A 20349-nucleotide genomic window follows, 5' to 3' on the forward strand; every position below is an offset into this window, starting at 1 on the left:
ACCACATTGGACAAGTTACTAAATCCCATCTACGTAAACATGTGTGTGCTCATTTCTGAGTCACTGTATCATTTGACCATGCAAGAAGCAAGACAGTTTGCTTGAAGAATGTCAGGAAGACCAGAATATAATTTTTAAAAATGCCATGTTTTCAGTTTTCTGAATGCTCTTCTAAAAGAGGCACACAATCACTTTAAAATTAACCACAGAGCTTAATTAGGCTTCTTCTGATTGTGCTGGGAGGGTTCCATGTTGTCTTCCTGTGGTCATTTCATCAGCCAGGGCTTTTCCTGTAAGAATGTGCTGCATCCATGTCACAGCATGGGGTTTCATCACAGACACCTGCTCTCAGCCTGTGAACACAGATTTTAATCTCCTTCCCTGCAAAAATGGTGACAGAAGGACATGTTATTTAATTACTCATGCATGCTTTCCAAGACAGGGTCCACAGCTCCACTTGTTTCATATGGCTTGTGCTATTTTTGGGGGGTGATCAAATAGGATGGTTGTTTAAAAAGGAGAAAGCCTCACAATAGACTTCTCTTTGCTATTTGATGAGAATAGTATATGAAAAGATTGGCAGGATAAGAACAGAGGGGGAACTGAAGAAAGTCTAGGTATGGTAAATGTAGCTATAAAATTATTTGTGACTACTTCTGCTCTCACTGTGAAGATATGTAAGCTAAGCTGTACTGTGTAACTTCCCTCCACTACAAGATCATGAGTCCATAAAAATTAACTGCAATAGCCATCTCTAACATACTGAAGGAGATGAAACTAACTTAAACTTACTAAATGTTCATCTAAGTAAGATCTGCAGTTGTGGTTATGTTTCCCTCAGGTGCTAGAAGAGGAAAAAACAGGACAAAGATGAAAGAAGAAGTATAAACTTTTAGTTCTGCTTAAACAATGCATTTGCTAAATCACTCCAGTCAAACTCATTCAGCAATTCCTACAAAATCCTACCATGGACCAAAGCAAAGCACAGCTAAATGAAATGTTATATATTGTATCCAGCAAGCAGTCACTGCACTTGCGTTCTCATTGCCCTCAGCAGCACCTGCATTCTTTGATCACAGTCCTTTTATGTGCTGCACTGTATACAAAAGACTGAGCCAGCAATTAGCCATTCTAGCACTGGGTCCTGAAATCTCTGCAAATGCTTCAGCTCTTTAATGAATTCCTAAAGAGAAGGAAGTTGCAAACAAAGTTCAGCTTGTGTGTTTTATGCCAGGTTCCCACAGCACTGTAGGTTTTTAGAGCTTAATTAATGACACTTGCATCCTGTGTGCCTTCCAGAGTTTTAGTGGAACTTTTACTGGTCACTTCAAACTTTGACATCTTTTGGACAATTGTCCTCAGAATATTGGGCAACCTCCCCAGTCTTTGGAAGGAACAAACAAGACATTGGTGCCAATCATGACTCATCTGTATTAACAGGATGAACAAAACTGGAGGGACAAAACATGCATCATTTCAAGTAAACTACTCATCAGAAATCCTATGCATTGTATAGGAACCAAAACGGGTGATGAAATTTAAAACCACAGCCTAATATACCAGCATTTGGGAACTCTGCCAACGCCCCTAATTAAAATTTTGAACTAATCTCTTCAGGGCATCCAAGAAACTCTTTCAGAAAATGGAACATTCTTCTGTGCACATCCAACTACTTATCCTGTAAGAGGGAATATAAAGGAGATTGTATATGATCAGACAGAGGTCAGTCAAGTGGAAAGGACAGTGTGAAAGCTACAGGAAATGAGCCATCTATGAATGAAAATACTGGAATTCCTTCTTGAACTCTGACTCACAAAATGTAAGATTTTGCTGGTCCTCATCAAAGGATCATTACATCAATAGAAATTCTTCATTAATTTTAGTGTGATTTTAATGTGTTCCCAAAACAGGAGAATACAAAAATAGGTGTTTACAATATCAAGTTATGCCAACATGTCCTTTTTCTTCTTTTCTACCATTGTTAGAGAGCTTGGTTAAAGTGGTTTGAGATAAATGAGAAGTGTAGAAGCTGGTCTGGAGAGGGTCTAAGACAGCCCCTGACAGTGGCTTATAGGCAATAAACAACATACCCAGTACTGTTAGAGATGCAATTAGATGTGAAAGTATGACAAAGGGTTGGTAATTGGCTGGTAAGTGGAGAGGGAAAAGATGTTGACAAGTTTTTCTTAGATGGGAAAAGCCAAATCTTCTTTATTGTCATAAAAAAGAAAGCAAGAAGAGTGAGATTTTTGAGAAGAAAACTGTGATGTTAGGCAGAGTTAGGAAGGGGGGAATAAGGTAACTAGAAAAAGTGTACAAGGCTAGGTTAGACTCTCAGACATGGAAAAAGAGACAAGGTAGGTAGGAGTTTCAAGGAAAGAAGTTACAAGCAGGGAAACTGCATCATACTTAGTAAGTTTTGTCTGTGGAGAAACCAGCAGCGTCCTATAAAGACAAAGTGAAGACAGTAGAAGAGAACTATCAAAGATTAATCTAGGCTGGCTCTGCAAGAAGTAAATCTGTTTAGGTATGCAACTGAGCCTCATAAGTCAAGAAATCCTATCCTGAGCTCATATGATTCAAATCTATGTTTTTGTCTGGCCAATGTGCAGCTACAGGGTTTAGTCATTGTCTTACACTTCCCATAGCCCCTGACACTCCGGCAGACATGCTGAAATTAGGGAAATGGAGGCACAAGCCTCCCTTTGCACAGCTCTAAATGACGACATGCAAAGCAAGGCTGTGAGGACTCAGTTTTCTGGGCAAATTCTCCCAAGTGAACACAAACACGACTTTAGCTCCCATACTTTTGTCATTTGTAGAGCTTTCCCTCTTCTCTCTGGCTAAGAAACAAACAAAACTTCCTCTCTGCTACCTTTTTCTAAAGGATGTTTCTGTGACTAAGCCATTTATGTGTCTATATTACATGTAATTCTCTGATGCCAGATGAGATAAGAGAGAGATAATCCTCATAAAGGATTTGTGGCATTATAGATTAGAGCTTCCTTTCATATGTTGTATGCATTGCCTTCAAGAGGCCTTGAGTGATGCTATAGGCTCTCTGTATTCAGATTACAAGATACTTGCATTCAGCACTGCCTTATTATAGGTTTAGAAATACCAACAACCCAACTAAGTGGCCAGCTGTTCAGATCCTGCTGTTCTCTTAATCCACGCAAAGGTAAAGTACTATTGTGGTCAGGGGGATCCTTGCCAGGTTAACAAGATTGAAACCACTTTCCTTGTATTTATCCAACTGCCACTTCACTGTGAAGTGGTAAGGTAAATAATAATAAAGTGGTTGTCCAGCAGAAAGAACATTTTTTCCAGGAAGAAGTCATCTTTGCTTCAATATTTTGTCCAAGACAGAAAGGTACTTAGTTACTCTGCCTTTTTTCTTTTTTAAAAATTATTATTCATATCCAAAGTCCTGTTGACACAACCAGCTGGAATGTCAAAATTGAATTTTACTTATAACTCAAGTGTCTACCTAGGATTTGAAACTTTTGTGGATCTACCTGAAGGTACCCTCACTGGGCATCTCCCAGGAAAAAGCTGAATAACAGGTGAACTGCTGCTCTGGAACTCAGTTTCTCCATAGAATGAGAGAGGTAATAATCGCTAGGAAGATCTTTAGTTGTGTTTCCTGCTGTGCAACATGCTCTTTGGATGAAGGAACTGAATAATTTTGGGAAACACAGAGGAGCAATGTTCAGCAACTTCGCAATATGACTGTTCTGATGAGAGGCCAACCCTGGCTTCTAGGCCTGGAAAACAATATAGCCAATCTCTGTGATACTGGGTGGTGTGAACTATTTACACAATGGTATATCCTGCTTAGCACATGTGAGATATCTCTCAGAGGAGCATGACTGATGATAAATGTACATGGCATTAACACAAATGTCATTTACAGTGCTCATTTGCCTAATTAATAGCGTATTTATGTTTCTTGAACATTGCAGTGATCATTTTTTAATTTCCTCTCTGGTGAGAGCATTTAATAGAGTGGGGGAATTTATGTTTGTTCTCCAATGATGGTACGTTAATCTCTTGGCAAAAAATCTGCATTTTCTATTCTCACCTACGCTGACATTTTGCCTGCTCCTGAATGGATCAGCAATGTTCCACTAACAATAACCATTTTCAGTGTGGAACAATGATATACATCTTAAAAAAAAGTCTTCACACCTCTTGATTTCAACTGCTCAGAAAGAGAAAGTGAAGCATGTAGCATAATTCTGCTACATATGAGGAGGCAAATATCTCATGGAAATAGATCTTTAGCACCTTGTGTCTGCGTGATTCAGGATATCACAGATCTCAGCTGTTTGTTGTCATTCTGACTCCCCTGGCTGTGTTGAAATCACCACTGTGACAGCCAAGATGAAGCAGCTGACTGTGTGAGCATTCCTTGTCCTTTCCAATACAAAGCAAAGCTACTTAGCTTAAATCACCACTGACGGGAACTAACTTCTTAAACAGGTTTGAACTTGATCCTTGTTGAGCACATCTGACTGTGCCCCAGATTGCCTAGCTCAGCTCCACGCCAGCACATGTACACTATTATCAGCAGCAGCAGCTCTACATCAGTCAGCAGCTGGCAGAAGGGCCCTTGGGGACTTTTCTAGCTGAGGCTAGTGCAGCCCTATGGCTGCTTCAATATATTCTCCGTGCACAAAAGGGGACATATCTCTATGCAAATGTTGTTATTGCACAATGGGTGTCATTGATAGCAGGAAAGAGACAATGCTTGGGAGCTGGATATGTTGTTCAAACATCATTCCAGTCTTTTTATATACTGTGATTAAGGCCCTTTACTTAGAACTGCCATCATGCTGCTGCTGGCTGCTTTGGGTGCACAGAGACTATCTGAAAGCCCTTTTCACCCTCTTTAAAAGAGTCAACTGAACTGTATTTCAGTGCCTGAAATTCTAGAGTTTGTGAAGTCCTTTTAATGTAGATTCTGGCTTATCTATATACGACACACAAACAGGTACTACTCGTGTATACGTTTGTGTTTGGGTATCCGTGGCACCCATCTTTTCAAGCACTACAAATATTTCCAGTTAGCCAATTCCTTTTCTCCACTGCATTTCCAGGTCATAACCCCACTGTTGTCAGGATTACTTAGCCCTTGACACCCTAGCAGTATTTCTTCAGTAGTGGCAGACAGGGCTCATAGGCAGCCAGGGTATCTAAAACAAAGGAAAACAGTTACAAGGAGAATATGGGACAGACAGAGGAGCAAGTGGAACTAACAGACTAAAGGCCCAAGGGAAAGAAACTAGGTTGAGACTGGGAATAAGGGCAGCAACATTTCAGAGGATTTGCTCCCAGGGCAGGCAACAACAGCAGCTGCCAGGAACAGTGTCAGTCAGATCAGCCAGGAATTCACCTGTTTTCGAAGTACAGCCCCAGCACAGGGTTAAAGTTTTTAGCATCCCATATTCAAAATGATACACAACTAAGCACAGACATAGAACATATTACTAACTGAAAGGATTAATTTACTAAATCTACATGTCTCTTTTAGATTCATAAGTCTCTCCCAGGGGACCTGTGATGCATCTACTGTCCCTGTGCCAATGTCTCAGATAGATCATTACATTTAGCCTACTGAATACTAACCACTGTGTCCTTTTCAGGCTTAAGAAAATGAATGGGGACCAACTTCAACCAGCTTGAGATAGAACAGCTCTGATGGCCCAGGTGTTACCTGCAGCTCTCCAATGATCTAACTCAGGGTCAGTGGGCCTGGCTTAACCACTTGGCCACCTCTGAAAGCTTTCAGAAACCCCTGCTCCCTGTCACATGTGCTGAATGCAAACTGTGAATCTGAGCACTGTCATTTCCCACAGCACAGCTGTAGAACTCCAAAGAAACAGCGTAATAAAGCACCAGGCATCCCCCATTACCTCCATCTCATGAGATCCAAGCCTTGCCACAACACATCCCATCCCACCTGCTTTTACCTGGTCTCTGCCAGTCACTGCCATTCCTCCCTGAAACTCTGAAGTGGCTGTGACAGGAATGTCTAAGGAAATGAGATAGAAGCACCTACAGCAAATGAATAAACAAATAAAGCCCTAAAAAGACTGAGCTGGAGAGCAAGGGGGACATGAGCTGTTCAGAGGCTCGAAGGCCAGCCCATAGAGTCACTCAGTCTAGACTCCAGATGTGAACGCAGAGCCTCAGTGAGTGCAATACGGGACTGCGTAAATATCTCAGCCAGATGTCTCAGGGCCCAAGCTACAAATCCTCACAAATGGTGACAGAGTTGGCTGTTGCTGTTTGTACAGCTCTGCTTCCAAGAGAATCAGTGGTCATTCAGTCAGCAGCACTTCATTTTTGCAGCCAGATGGGAGGGAAAACCAGGCTCAGAGTTGCAGTTAGTCTCATAGCAAGCTCAGCAGTCGGTGGATGGGTCATGGAGCCCTCTGTGGGTACTGAGGTTAGTTCAAAATAGCAATCTGGGGAAAGAGCTGAAAAGATTATACTAAACATAAAAGCACATGATACTAAACTCCCAAATGGGCTAAAGTAACAGGCTGCCATGTTAGGTACTTGAATTAAAATTTAGATCTTCCAGACCCCTCCCATTTGGTCAACTAAGCTTACAGATGCTTAACATTATGCGATGGAATTACCTTATATTTCAGTTGCTGGAGACATGTGAGACTCTGGCCCTGAGGAGCTTGATGTTTTGTGTCTGCGCTTTCAAACTAAGCATTCCTCTGCCCCACATTCACGTTCCCAGAAATTGTCTCCTAGGTGTGTGCCTTATGGAAAGCACCTGGAGGAAACCTGACAACCTTCCTGTCTATTTGCAGCTGAATATGTCCTTGGAGAGGCTGGAGATTAGCTTCAGCTCCCTCTTCTGTCACAGTTAGACCAGAGGATTGAGCTTGTCCCTCCCAGGAAATGTTACCACTAGTCTATAGCATATTTCAAATTTAAGCTTTCCCAGTCTCTTAGATTTCTCTCACACTCCATAAAAAAATTAAGTATTTATTGCAGCAGGGTATAGGACCTGGGGATCTGCAGTAAAAGTCCTTTTATAATCTACCCTGTCACTGGCCCAATTTAGGATATATCAATTTATGACCTAGATTCTCTTCAGCAAGTCACCAAAATTGGAACTGGCTGAATAATTTATGAGAAGATTTGTAAGCAAAAATCCTGAGTTGGGATACTCTGATTCACGGAAATAATATTATTTATGATTTCTTATTCAGGCATGAACATGTTTTAGGATGGCAAATAATTGTCCCAAGATTTGCAAGAGGATGGTTTTAATTCTCCTATTTTAGAGTACCAATAGAAAAGTGACTCATACAGTATAAAAGATGAGCTTTTGAATCAGCTCAGAAAAACTTGACAAAGAGACATGTGCCAGTCAAACAAATTAAACAGCCCAGAAAAACTTGACAAAGAGACATATGCTACTGTATCAATGTCTTATTTCGCTGGGTCCAGTTACAGCTTAAGGTTGCATGCACTGGAGAAGTATTTTAAAAGGCCATTTTCCCTGTCTTCAGACCTAGGCTCACAGAGATATCTTGGAGTCAAAAAAGGTTAGGATAAATTGCAGTACTTCATACTCCTTGCTGGCTAAGAACTCACATATGAGCAGTAGCTGATGATAAACTCATTTATCTTCCATGGCAAACGCTTGGGACTGTGAGCCCCAACTCACAGACACTCTTCTCTCATTCCCAAGGTCCTAACACAGGTCAGAACTGCCAAAAGATGTTCTGAACAACACCAGGCTCCCATAGGGGTACATTTCCCATAAAGGTTGCAAGGGCTTACTGTTTTTTATAACTCTTTCACTTCTGATCCTCAAACCATTCCTGGGATCCACTTAGTTCCAATAAAAATATTTCCTGACCTGCCACATTCAACCTTGGGTCTAAATCAGATTTATCTGAACTGACAGATGTATGCTTTTAAGGTTTAATTAGTTTCCCTCCCTCCCTATCCTGAACAACATAACCCCAAAAAACATAGTGCAGAGAGACCTGTGCTGGACACAGAGATCCTTTTCCTTATTACTCTGCACTTTCTAAAGAGAAAAGATACTGAGTGCAATAACCCTAAAGAACAGTTAACTCCATGATCTAAAACAAGTACACTGAACAATTTATTCAAGCACATGGGGCTGTTCTTCCACCTCCTTGGTAATGAATGCGCAGCATCACCATGGCTGAAAGTTAAAGGGGATATTTCTTCTGGCAGTGCCCTCTGGGTCCATTAGGCTGGTTTATCCAGCAATTGTGTTGGCAGTTTGGAGTTTTTCCCAGATCTTCTATGGCCAGGGATGCTACTGGCCATTTTATTAAATGTCAATGCCCATTTGCAGATTAATTGGGGGGGAGGGGGGAGGAATCAACCTTAGAATATTTTCCTTTTGGTTCACATACAAAAACTCATCTATTTAAAAGACTTTTCAGAGAGGGTCCTTTCTTTTGGAATGAAAGAGTTCTACTTGAAATCCTACTATGCAGCATTGACTTTTCCATATTGGGAGATAGAAAATTTCCCCTGTCTTGCCCTTGAATCTGCAGTTGCAAACCCTCTTCCAGCACAGGCTCAGAACACACTTCTGACTCATAAATGCCAGTTCCAGTGGATAAACAGCAAGTAGACAAGAACATGAGATAAGTGAAACCTTTCCTCTTGCAGTACAGAGGGAGGTGGAACGCATGTAGACCAGCAAAAAAGTAGGTGTTGAAATACAGAGTATGAGGAGGATGCAGAAATTCCATAATCCTTATCTCTGTCCCTCAAAAAAAAAATCAGTCTTTCCAACCACAGACCACAGCAAGTTCCTTTCTGTGGAAAATCAGATTTATTTTGCCATTCATGCAAGTGCAGTTGCCATCTGAGAGCCTCAAAGCTGCATTCCTCAATGCCTGTGGCCATAACCAATTTTTGGGAAGCCATGAAGAACCATTATCAGGAAAATGGTGCTTCATTTACTCTTTGACTCTCAAAGAATGTTTTGTCTTCCCCTCTGTTTTGTGAAGTGCTGTCAACGCTTACAGTGGAGTTTATTGTAAATACACAATAATAACAACTGTGCACATTCATCTCTGATTCGATTCCTATGTAAATTTATGTTAATATTTATGCAGATTAGGTCTGCCCCCCTCGGTCCTGGAAAGTTGTCAGAATGACACATGGGTTCTGAAGAGGTTGTGTACTACTGATCTGCAGTTTTTGTATAGTATTCAATAACTGGGAAGCCAGCAACAAGAGACTGTTGATATTTGTCTTCACTTTTGCTGGATAAATCAATGGAGTCTTCTGGAGTCTGACTAGCCTACCAAGGACTCATCTAGAGTCTAGCTAGGATTGAAAAGAATTCTCTAAAAGAATCTCTAAAGCCATGACCCGCTATTTTTATTTCTATTTCTCAATAGAACAAATACTCATACATTGGATCTTTTGAGAAATGGGGTTGTACAAGGAAGCCTAGTAAGCTTTCCAGATCTGATATGCCATTTATGAGACAGAAAAGAATTTCTTCTCCCTAATATTTAGTAACCACCAAACCAATGCTTAGAGTTTATGTGTAGACCTCCTCACTTTTTGCTGACTAAATCAGTAAAGTTTTTAAGAGAGCTCCAATAGGTCACTTATTTTATTCTTTCCTTCTCAGCCCCCCTTTTCTCTGTTTTAACACAGAAAACACTGATCTTCCACTTGTTTGGGCAGCCAAAGCCATTTTGATCACTCAGGTCAGACCAGTGACAAGGCAGCTGGAGTGCAACAGTTGGCTGTTCTCTGCTTTCCTGACACAGATGTTTTGCTATGACACATTCTAGTCCTTTGCAGTAAATAGAAACTAATTTTTAGCCCATCCCATGACTGTGTCTTTACAAGGCTCCCAGGCACTCCTTAAATAATCACAACAGGACATAAATTGGGAATACAAGAGATACATGTGCTCTTTGCACAGGGATGAATTTCTGATAATCCAAAAGGGGTTGGGGAAATTGCTGTCAGAACCAGCAGGCGCCACAATTGTTGGCTGGGAAGACACACCAGACAACAAAAGTCCAATTGCCAGGAAATATTTATACTCCAGCAGTTCACAGCTGAGAACTTGGTCCTGTCCTTTGATACACAAAACAAATTTGTTCTTCAGCTGGAAACTTGGCTGTGCCTGGAGGGTACGATGGTGCTCAGAGCTGATAAAGGTGGGAGCTGAGTCATCAGCTCAGACCAAAGCAGCAATCTTCTGACCAAAATCACCTCCAATCCAAATAATATGTAAGGGACTTAAGTGGCCAGTGATTTTTCAGGAAAAACATGAACAAAATGGGAAAATAACAAAACAACAAATAAGAGCAGAACTGTACCTCATAGAGTGATGAGAAACTTCAGCCACCATTTATTTCTGGCCTTTTAGCTTCTTTAAAGACTGATGCTGAGAAAACCTTGTTCTCCTCCAAGTTCTTCTCACTTGAATCTGGTTCAGAGTGTTATTTCACTCTACTTTTTTAATCTCATTTTAATGAAGGCAATGTTAGCCACAAGAGCAAAACAAGCAAAATAAAAACAATTAGAGCCTGGAAGGAATCTGGATTTTTCCTTTGAAATAGAGCCCCATTTCAGACAGCTTTCCACGTTCCTTATTCATTGTAGGTTACATTATGGCATCCCATCAGGCCCATTCAAACCAGGTTGCAAAGGTATTGTGGCTGGGATCCAACGCTGCCTTCCCTGCCCGTGATAGCTGTTGGTGGTGATTTCATCTTAATCATTTTCTCTCTTTCCACCTCTCATGCACCTGCCTTCCTGTCTTGATAGGACCAAAGTGCAGCTCATGGAATCTATATGATAATCACAAAAATAGTTATATCTGTTGAAAAATGGATTTAATTCCCCCTCTAAACCTTTGTGGATTGCCAACTGGGGGTGTGAAACCAGCTGGCAAAAGATGCGTTCATTTCGATTTCATGACTTTCATATACTGCAGCTTCCCGACTTTAAATGGTTCCTCCCCTCACTAATGAGAGCACCAAAGCCTTGATTAACAGCCCTCACTTTAAACAAAGTTTTGAAGTTTCTTTTCACGGTAACTTCTCTGGGGATGTCTGACAGCCTGCTCAATCCAGGGCAGCTGAATGCCTCTCCTTTCACAGCATGAACATTTGTCAGAGACACTAGGAGTCAGGCTTGGTGAGGATTTGTGTCCCTGAGTAGTCTGCAAGTAACTTGCACAACAGCGTGGGAAGCAAGCTTAAAAGTAGTGCTGGTAAAACTGTGAAAAACTAATTTCATCAATGTTTTCAAAATGTAAAGGCTTGGAATGGACGATGTTTTACTTTTTCAAACTCCTTTATCCCTATTCTTATAAAATACATTTTTGTTTACTGAAAATCTTGTCCTCAGCACATTGTTCGTGATTTTTTTTTAGTCTAAATAGGATTTTAGAGAGTCAACTAGTCAGCGTGAGAGAAAAGCCTGGTATTTTTTTTGACTGTTGATCACAGAGAAGAAAAAGGCTATTTCTTGGGAAAGATTTCTTCAAGACAGGTGGAACCATCCAGATCAGAGCCTGGAATCCAGACTTAGAGGGCATGGCTGAGCCCTCTTGGATTTTTGTTTAACATTTAGATGAAGTTTTGTTTTGGTTATGCTTGACAGTCAGAAAGTTCCACTTTCTTTCAGCCAAAGCATGAAAGGAAATACTGGGATCTTGGGGTCTGAAGGGAAAATGGAGAGGGGGGAGAATCAACCCTAAATAAAAAGCTCCTGTACAGTTGGTAGCACAACCAGACTAGCAAAGCAAGAAAAAGAGACTGAAAAATTCCAGTCACAAAAGTCAAAAGCCACAGCTCTCTTCCAGGGAAGGAATACATTGCATCTCATTTCTGCTGTGCCTACTGATACCATCTACAGAAAATCTATCACCAGTTGAAATCGACTGACATTCCTTGTCAATGCATTCAACCACATTGGTGTCTCAACTTTCAAGCGTTTATTAGATGCACAGTCATGGAATTTTCTTTGAAACAGAAAGACAATACAAACTCCTTTATTTTGGCCTTACAGGACCATTAATAACTATATTTCTTTATATATTAATTTCCTTCCATTTATTGCTTCAGGAATCAACAACACCATAAATTTACCTTAGAGCAAATTGTGGCATATTTTTATGTTCCCCCCATCCAGACAACCCCTACACAAATACACATATACATACACATATACAGACATAAATCCTGACAGTGAATAGCTGAATTCACTGAAAGGCAAGAAAAAACTAGCATATTCAAAAACAGGAGAAAATGAACACTGAATTGTAAGTAATGTATCTTAGCTATTAGACATATTTTACATTTCATTCTTCTTTCATAATTCTGTTTCTAGGATTATGACATTTTCTTCTTGCATACCCATCTTTCAGGAAGATAGCCCCTCTGGAAGATCCCACTGAACTGGGATACTCACAGAGGAAGATCTGACTAGTTTGTTTAGAGGGAAAGGACAAAACTGGAGTAAAGAGACTGAAAAGAGCAAGCCAAAAGTAAAGCTAAGAATACAGCACAGTCAGTGGAGAGTGGTAACAGCTACGGAGCCTTTGTCTTTGAGCAGGAGCTGAAAAGCACAAATAGATTCAAGCTAACAGTGCCAGAGTGGCAGCTCAGTGAGGTCATTGTTCATGTCCCCACCAACTGCACAGAGCTTTAGTCCAACACTCGGACTTGTTCCTGTGCTACAGCTTTTTACCATGCAGTACCTGCCTCCATATATATTTGCATCTAATGGCAATATGGATGCAAACTTCACTCAAGGGAGACGCAGGACCGCGAGAGCAGAGAATGCTTGAAATGTGATTTAACAGGAGTCTACCAGACTTGGTGTCAGCTCTTCTGTCCCTAAGACTTGAGACAACCGTAGGTTTATGAGCATCTTAGAAAACTGTTCTCTCTTGGTTTGAATTTAGAAATAGCTACAAGAGTTGTAACAGTACATTCTAATTTTCACCCAGTTAATTCCAAGCACAATGAATGAAAAAAAAAGGAAGTCACCTGCAGGTGACTGCTGTACCTCATAAGCAGAGCACAGAATTGTTAGTCTCATTAGAGATGATAAAAGCAGTACTCTTCATCTGGAGAACCTGTGAAGTCACCGTTTGTGAAGCATCATTCTGTCCTTATCCTCAGCCAAAAATGATGGGAAGCAAAGCTGCTCTGCTCTGCCTCTTCACTGAATTCAGAGCTTTCAGCCATTAATACAGCACATAACCAGAGTCAATGCTGCACTTATGGACTTTGCTGCTGGCAGCAATGGCATAAAGTCCATGTTTGGATCAATACTAGAAAGTTTGTGTTGTAGAGCTGTTGGTGCACTGTTAGTGGTAATACTGCAATCTCAAGTTCCAGACCCAAGGCTGTACATCCTTAGAGCTTCATTATGTACAGGAGAAAACTGTACACTGTGTTATATAAACCAATAAAGACATACATATCCCAACCCAGACAACAAGGAAGACATGCAAGTCCCATATGAAAAATACAGATTTAAACATTACCCAATGTGGCAAGCATCCCAGTCTCCTAACTAATAAAATGCTCATTTTTAGAGCTTTCACCAGGAAACAAAAAAAGAAAAAAAGGAAATTAAATACTACCTCAGCATCTTGAAAAGAGGCGGTCACCTCTCCAGGATTCCTTCTCAATTAAGCAGGACTCCTTGCCTTGGTTGGATAACAAATGCACATTCATAAGTCAACGTGTGCTCAGAAATCTGTAACACAACACCATTTATTCCATAGCCAAAAGACATTCTTACTTTCCCTGATTAGTGAGGGGACAGCTTAAGATGGTGTAACTCACCTTTTGTCTCTCAGTAGACAATTCTAATGTAACAGTGGAGGCAACATATAACTGGTGGGAAAGGAGGGAAGTAAGTTTACATCTTTGCTTCTGTAACCCTTCAGAGAATCTCACTAAAAAAGTGTTTTCTTCATGTGCTGGTGCAACTGTCTCCCCCAAAAATCAGTGTCTTTTGCATTGAAATGGGCTTGTTTTGATTGCCCTGTTGTAAGTCGTACACCATAAAAGTAATATAATACAACATAGGATCCTCCTCAAAAACGTCATTTTGTGCCGGAGGATCTCTGAGCCTAAACATTTCCTATCAGACACTGTATTCCCAGAGGAGCCTGGCTTTCTGCAAGAGCTCTTTGTAGTCCAGCTGGATGTCATTACATAATTAAGCCAGGAGGTAGTCTTGAGCATGGTAATTTTACAATGTAAGATCAAAATGTTGTTCTTCCTTTCAAAAGATCTAGTGCCATTTGTTGTAGTGCCTTTATGCAAGGGATCAAATATAGTATTGATTATTCATTATTACCTTTAAAGAGGTCAGGAAGCTTCTGGAATTCAGAAGATTTCTGGGGATCTGAAGTGATATGAGGCCTCAGGGCTTGATGACTCTTCTTGACCTGAAGCTTTGAAATATCAACCTGGTGTCTGGATTGTTCCTACTTGCTGCCTGGGATTTCAAAGTCTCTCTCTCTCCCTTTTTTCCCCCAAGGCATCAGTCTTACAGACATTGCCAGATCAAGAGAAGAAAAGAATGGAAAAGAAAGTGAAAGTGAGAAGACCAGGACTTGGAAGCCCAGCTGGCATACATCTGCTTTGCTAAGCTTGAATTGAAAATGAGTATCATTATTCTTGTTCTGCATGCATCCTACTGTGTTTGGTTATTGCATCATACAGGAGAGGCAATGGGTGTATCCTGTGGCCAGCTCCATTGCTTTCAACATGGGCTAACCAGCTGTCCAATATCCCAACACTGAGAGTTTTTAAACCTTGCTGTGACAATTTGATCTTCAGGCACTTTCAAATGGAAGAATGTTTGAAGGAGACTGGGAGTGTCATTATGTGGAGGCCCTGACAAGATTTAAAACACTATCCTTGTCAGCGAAGAAAAAAATCAACATCATATTAATCTAAACACTACATTAAAAGTTTCCATTTTCAACAACAGTTCCTTTATGTTGTAGAATAAACCTCCAAGAGTGCTTTTTGGCAGATGGTTAAATATTTAAGTAGTTGGCCACAGATTTAAAAAAACTGAGATAATTAGAATACTTGAAGCAGTTAATATTTATTAGTCATAAAGAGTTTGACAGATTAGATGTTTTCCTACCCACACATTCTTTAGCAGGAAAAAAAACCAAAAAACCCTATCTTTCATTCTGTGGGTAGCAAACTTTGATATGAGGCAGAAGTAGAAGGCATGGGCTTCCCAGGTTACTCAGTGAGAGACACTGAGAGAAGTTGCTGTGGCTTAATTCAAGAGCAGGCCAGAAAAAAACATGGGAACAACAAGGTCTCTGCGGAAATGCACAGAGTTCACTGTGGAAAGTGTTCAAGATTGAAACCTGAGGACTGAATCTTCTGCACCACTTCAGCTTTCACTAAAAATGATCACGTCTCTAGCAGGGTTGCAGGGCTGCTCCAGTCGCTGGGGGTTGTGAGACAATCCACTTACAAATAACCTTGTTGCTTCTCTTAGCCTTCCTTGCAGGAGAGGAGATGCACGGAGCAAAGGCAGACCAGTTCTGGGGCACTCCAGAACTGCATCAGAGAAGACACCAAGAGACAGTGGAGTCTTGGTGTTAAAATGGGAGACAGGAGGCCAGAAACTGATGGATTAGTGGGGCTGCTTTAGGGGCCAGTTTTACTAAACAGGTCCTCTTTTATCTGTCCAGAAATCTGGCTGAAAATAAGGATTGCTGGCTGTCCCACAAACTGTCAATACCTGTAAATGTTCAAACAGGCTCTGGGCATAGACAGAGCCTGCTTTTGCAAGGAATGTATATATTACTAATGCATACTAGAGCAGCCACATGAAACTCCTAGTCAGCAATTCATGAAAAACATGAAAATGTCACCACTAGGTAGCTAGTTGGCTGGAAAGAGAGCCACCTCCAATATATCTTACCTCTCTTAATAGCACCACTGAATGGTCAATACATGCCCCACTATGAAGTCCCTTGGGCTCCTTTACACTGAAAGGCAACAAGGCACCTTAGAAATGACATTTGTATGTATCCACATGCAGTGTTAAAAGGAATGAATGCTTAGGATTCACTGTGGCAGACAGGGAGGTGAGTGGAAAGGATTTCATTGGTGTCTGCACAGCAAGGCCAAGGGCAGACAGTAGTAGATAACAGACCAGCTCTTTCCTGTACAAACCGGTAGGGCAGAACCAACTGCCCTGGCAGGCTGAACACAGACCTGATCTGGAGTCACCCTAGCACTGCCCTCAAGGAAATCCAGAGACAGATTGGAAAGTAACCTTGAATACCAACCTGTGCCAGTTTTCTCTCTTAAGGGGATGGCAGCTGGAGCAGAGCAATATCTCAGCTACGCCTTCCTTTCCTGTGATCAGCAGAGATGAACTGCTAAAATTGCTGAGGAAGTTATTCTTTATCCTACAAAAATCTTTAAGAGCCATCCCTGTCATAGACAGAATTATAGGGTATTTTTTTCAACTTTTTTATTTTCACTAATATGATTTTAGAGATATTTTTCCAGTGTCACCTTGTCTGACAATAGCAATTCATGCTTTAATTATCTCATTGGCATACTGAGACTGTAGGAAAACTGGTAGGATTATGAGCTACAACGAAAGAAAAACATGGTTTAGAGGAAAAAACACTCAGAAGTTTCCAGCTTTCATAGGTTTTCTTTGATTGCTAAAAAGCATGTTGGAGAAAATCTGTTAAAGTTTCAGTATCCTTCCTCTTCAAGGGAAATCCACAATCCTTAACCCTTTAGAGCACCATCAAGACTCACTGCAAATGTGAAGAAAAGACAAGAATAAAACCCAGCAATAAAAAAGAAGTCATAAACTTTTAAAAAACAAATATCACAGGATTCCATTACTTGCCATAAAGAAACAAAACGGAAATGAACCCACATTGTTTCCTCTTGAAGTATCCAGAAGAAAAATCTGCACCTTAAAAAGGTTTTACCTCAATATAGGCCATAATGTAAAAAAGTGAGGATCTTGGAAACTTGTGCTTTTCCTGGATTGAGGCCCAGATTTTGTAATATATCTTGCCTGTTACTATTTTTCTTGCTTCTTCCAAAGTAGAAAAGGCTCTTTTGAAGAAATGGGTTTTCTAGACACTTTGGTACACCAGAATTGGGGTCTGTTTAAATACTTCAAATTTGACATATATACACATACAGTTATAACATTTGTGGATATGAGGCAACATTGCCTTCTCTGGATCCAGTTCTTCCTATCAATATGTTGTAAGATACTAGACAGGGTGGTGTCTACCCTATCATATAGAGTATGCTCTAGGCCAGACAAATAACAGAAAAACACTCACCTTGCTGTGCCTTTGCCTTCCTCACCAGAGTTTTAGTGAACAGTGCCTCAAAGAAGTTATGTTCATTTTAACATAGGAGTGCCAGGACACAGTGGTAGTGCATCACATTTGCTTGGAAGAAGAATATACCCCTCACAACTCCTCACTTCGCACAAGGAAATCTATCAATAGTTTGATCCAGTGACTATCAATGGTATGAGTATTCCCTCAGAGGCCATTTTCCTACCCTGACCACTGTGTGCTTTTGCACACTAACCTGCTATTCGGTTCCCAATGGTTTCCAGGTTGAGTTGAAACTGCAGCTACAAGACATTAACCCTGCCCTAAGATGCTCATGGACTGTCACGTGCATCCCTCTGCTTGCTCTTTTTTGGCATCTAGAGAGTATATATGCAAATGTTTTCCTGTGTGTTCTCTCATACCAGTTGACGAGGGCACCAGAGCAACTGAGAGACAAAGCCTGATCAATATTTTTCCTCCAGATATACCTCTAAATCCAGCTAAAAGAGGGCCAGCCAAACAACAATTCATGACTACTAGCCCCACTAAAATTAATTCCTGCCATATCTTATCAAACAATCGGCCATGAGAGAAAGTTTTCCCTACTGGAACATGCATAAGTCACTCCAACTTTTGTGGCTGTGAACTAAAAGCAATTCTTTCTCCACCTTCCAATGTTTGCTCAGGTGCAGTTTGGTTTCCACGTGGACTGAATGAGGAGAACCTGCCTCAACCAGCAGGCTAACGGGAGCCACCAACCAACTCACGCTGACTGCAAGCAAAGTCCTCGTCCCAAAAGATTCCGTTACATAAAAGTGCATGACATAAAACTATCTTTGTATTTGTGACTTACTTTAAGTCCTTAGGTGGTTTGCCTTTAAGGATGGCTACATTTTTAATCAATCAGCAAGTCATGCAGTATGTAAAGTTCATGCTAGCTTGAGCGGCAGCGCGCTGTGTTTTTCCCCTGGTGAGAAACCCCCTCTCAGCCCCTGAGCTTTAGCTGGTGAGGTTATGCAGCCTTGCCTATTAGGACTGCTCTCCGCCACATGCCTGACTGCACTCTCAAGTCTCAGGGCCAAGAGTAAACTTTGAAGGAACCCTGCCAATTAAATGTAAGCAGAAAACAAAGTCTTTATTTTTCAGCAAGCAAATGTGGTCAGAAATGTTCTCATGCTGCTGCCACTGATAATTATTATTTTGCATTCAGTAATGATGGCTTTTAATTAAATTTGAATATTAAATTCTGTCATTAAAATGAAGGTGTCTAAGAATCAGAATTGATCAAATTGTCCACTGGCCATTGTAAATAGATTAAATACATTTTACTACTGGTGAAAAGTAAGCCCTTCTATGACAAATGTTTTACAGTCTTGTTTTGGGGATCTGAAAGGGGAAAAAAAAGCCTAGATGGCATGCATTATCTACAAGAGGCAAAGACAAAACATTGCAGACAGTTCAGCCCACATGAATTCCAGTAAACCCTTTATATCATATCATAGTCTAAATAGACTACAGCAGGTTGCAGAAAACATATTTGAGGAATGACATACAGAATTTAATAGAACATACCTGGATTGGTTCTGGTACTTTCTCCATGTTAAATATAATTGTTTCAGTCCTCAGTTCAGATACAATAATGCTCCAATTTCAGTTTAACTGTTCTGCTGGATTGTGACCCTGCCTACAATGAATCTAATGGCATAAACAGACTCCAAAGAGGTCTTCTGTACTTCAAAATGACAATATTTCCAATCCCTTTATCTTCTTTTTCTTTTCAACGTTAAAAGCAAGAGATGCACATGCTATTAGGAAACTCCTTTGCAGTGCTCAAAGATTCTTAATTCCACTCCTGCCACCCTATGAGAACCTAAAAGCTACGGCAGGGGAGATGGTCATCTGTTTGTCAGAGCTTGCCCAGGGCTTCTAGTGCAGTCTGTGCACCAGGAAAAGCAAGAAGCATATAAAAATTTCAGAATGTCCCAGACAGATGCTTGGTTGCCTGTTGCATTGCATCAGTGGATTTTTTGGAAACAGATCTTGTGGGAATGTAATGGATTCATTTCTCTTGGGGCCTCCTAACACCCTCATAAAGGTCTCAGGTAGGTGCCAAACAAAAGGAAGAACAAACAATTCTGCCTTAAGAGCCCTTAAAAAAGATCAGATGCACTTCTGCTTGAAAGAGAAGAAAGAATGTGACCATTCCGAAGGGATGCCTCTAATTTCTACCATGATTTCCATCATTCAATACCTTACAATTATGCATTTCAAAGTCACCTGAAATTATCAATAAAGATAGATTGATTACTTTATTTCTATACATTGCTATGAGACATTGACATTCAATGCTGCCAAAGCTAGTTCCATGCCAGCCCTTGATCTAAAATTAGAGTAAGGACAAGGTAGTGTTCTTTCCTCTACAGTGATCACCTAAACTCAGCCAACAGAGGCTGGGAGACCACAAAGCAGTCAGTACCAGTGGGTGATTGCTGATGAAAAACCACAGGACCTCCAAACAGGCCCTTCAGGACTTCCTTGAGAACACACACAACTTTCGGCACCCAGTCAGAAAAGTGCTCAAAACATATACTAGGGATATGGGTTGGAATTTACTCAGAGAAGGTAACTAGGCAGGGGAGACAGACAGTGCAGCTGTGTGAAGGACTCTGAGTGATTCTGGATTCCCAAAAAAACATAATCAGTTATAACAAAAGTAGCAGAAGTAGCTCTTCTCCCTGCAGTTGCTCCTCTGAGAATAAGAGAGATCTCACAGTCTCTGTCCCTGCAGCTCTTCCCTGCCTGGGCAGCGCAGAAAATCACAGCCCTGTGTCTGGGCAGTGCCATTTCACAGATACTGACCAAAGGTCAAGCAAAAGTTTTTTGGCTCTGATTTCCAAAGGCAGGTTTAGCATTTCTTCACACCCGCCTGACTGCTCTTGAATTTGAGCACTTGGTTAAAGTAGAGAATA

The 20349-nt window shown here is 40.8% G+C and overlaps 1 long non-coding RNA gene across 1 annotated transcript in view; it reads right to left on the reverse strand.

Annotated features, from left to right (window-relative positions):
- The window catches only part of LOC146441420 (uncharacterized), a 28681-nt gene extending 21940 nt beyond the window's left edge, over positions 1-6741 (reverse strand). The window contains exons 1-2 of the long non-coding RNA XR_014849904.1: positions 6651-6741; positions 193-381 (exon numbers count right to left, since the gene is read on the reverse strand). This is a non-coding gene — a long non-coding RNA (uncharacterized LOC146441420). The remainder of the gene's footprint in view (positions 1-192; positions 382-6650) is intronic.
- Between the last annotated feature and the right edge of the window lie 13608 nt (positions 6742-20349).

The sequence above is a fragment of the Lichenostomus cassidix genome, chromosome 2, assembly GCF_008360975.1.
Source record: "Lichenostomus cassidix isolate B80296 chromosome 2, HeHo_3.0, whole genome shotgun sequence".
Classification (NCBI taxonomy): domain Eukaryota; kingdom Metazoa; phylum Chordata; class Aves; order Passeriformes; family Meliphagidae; genus Lichenostomus; species Lichenostomus cassidix.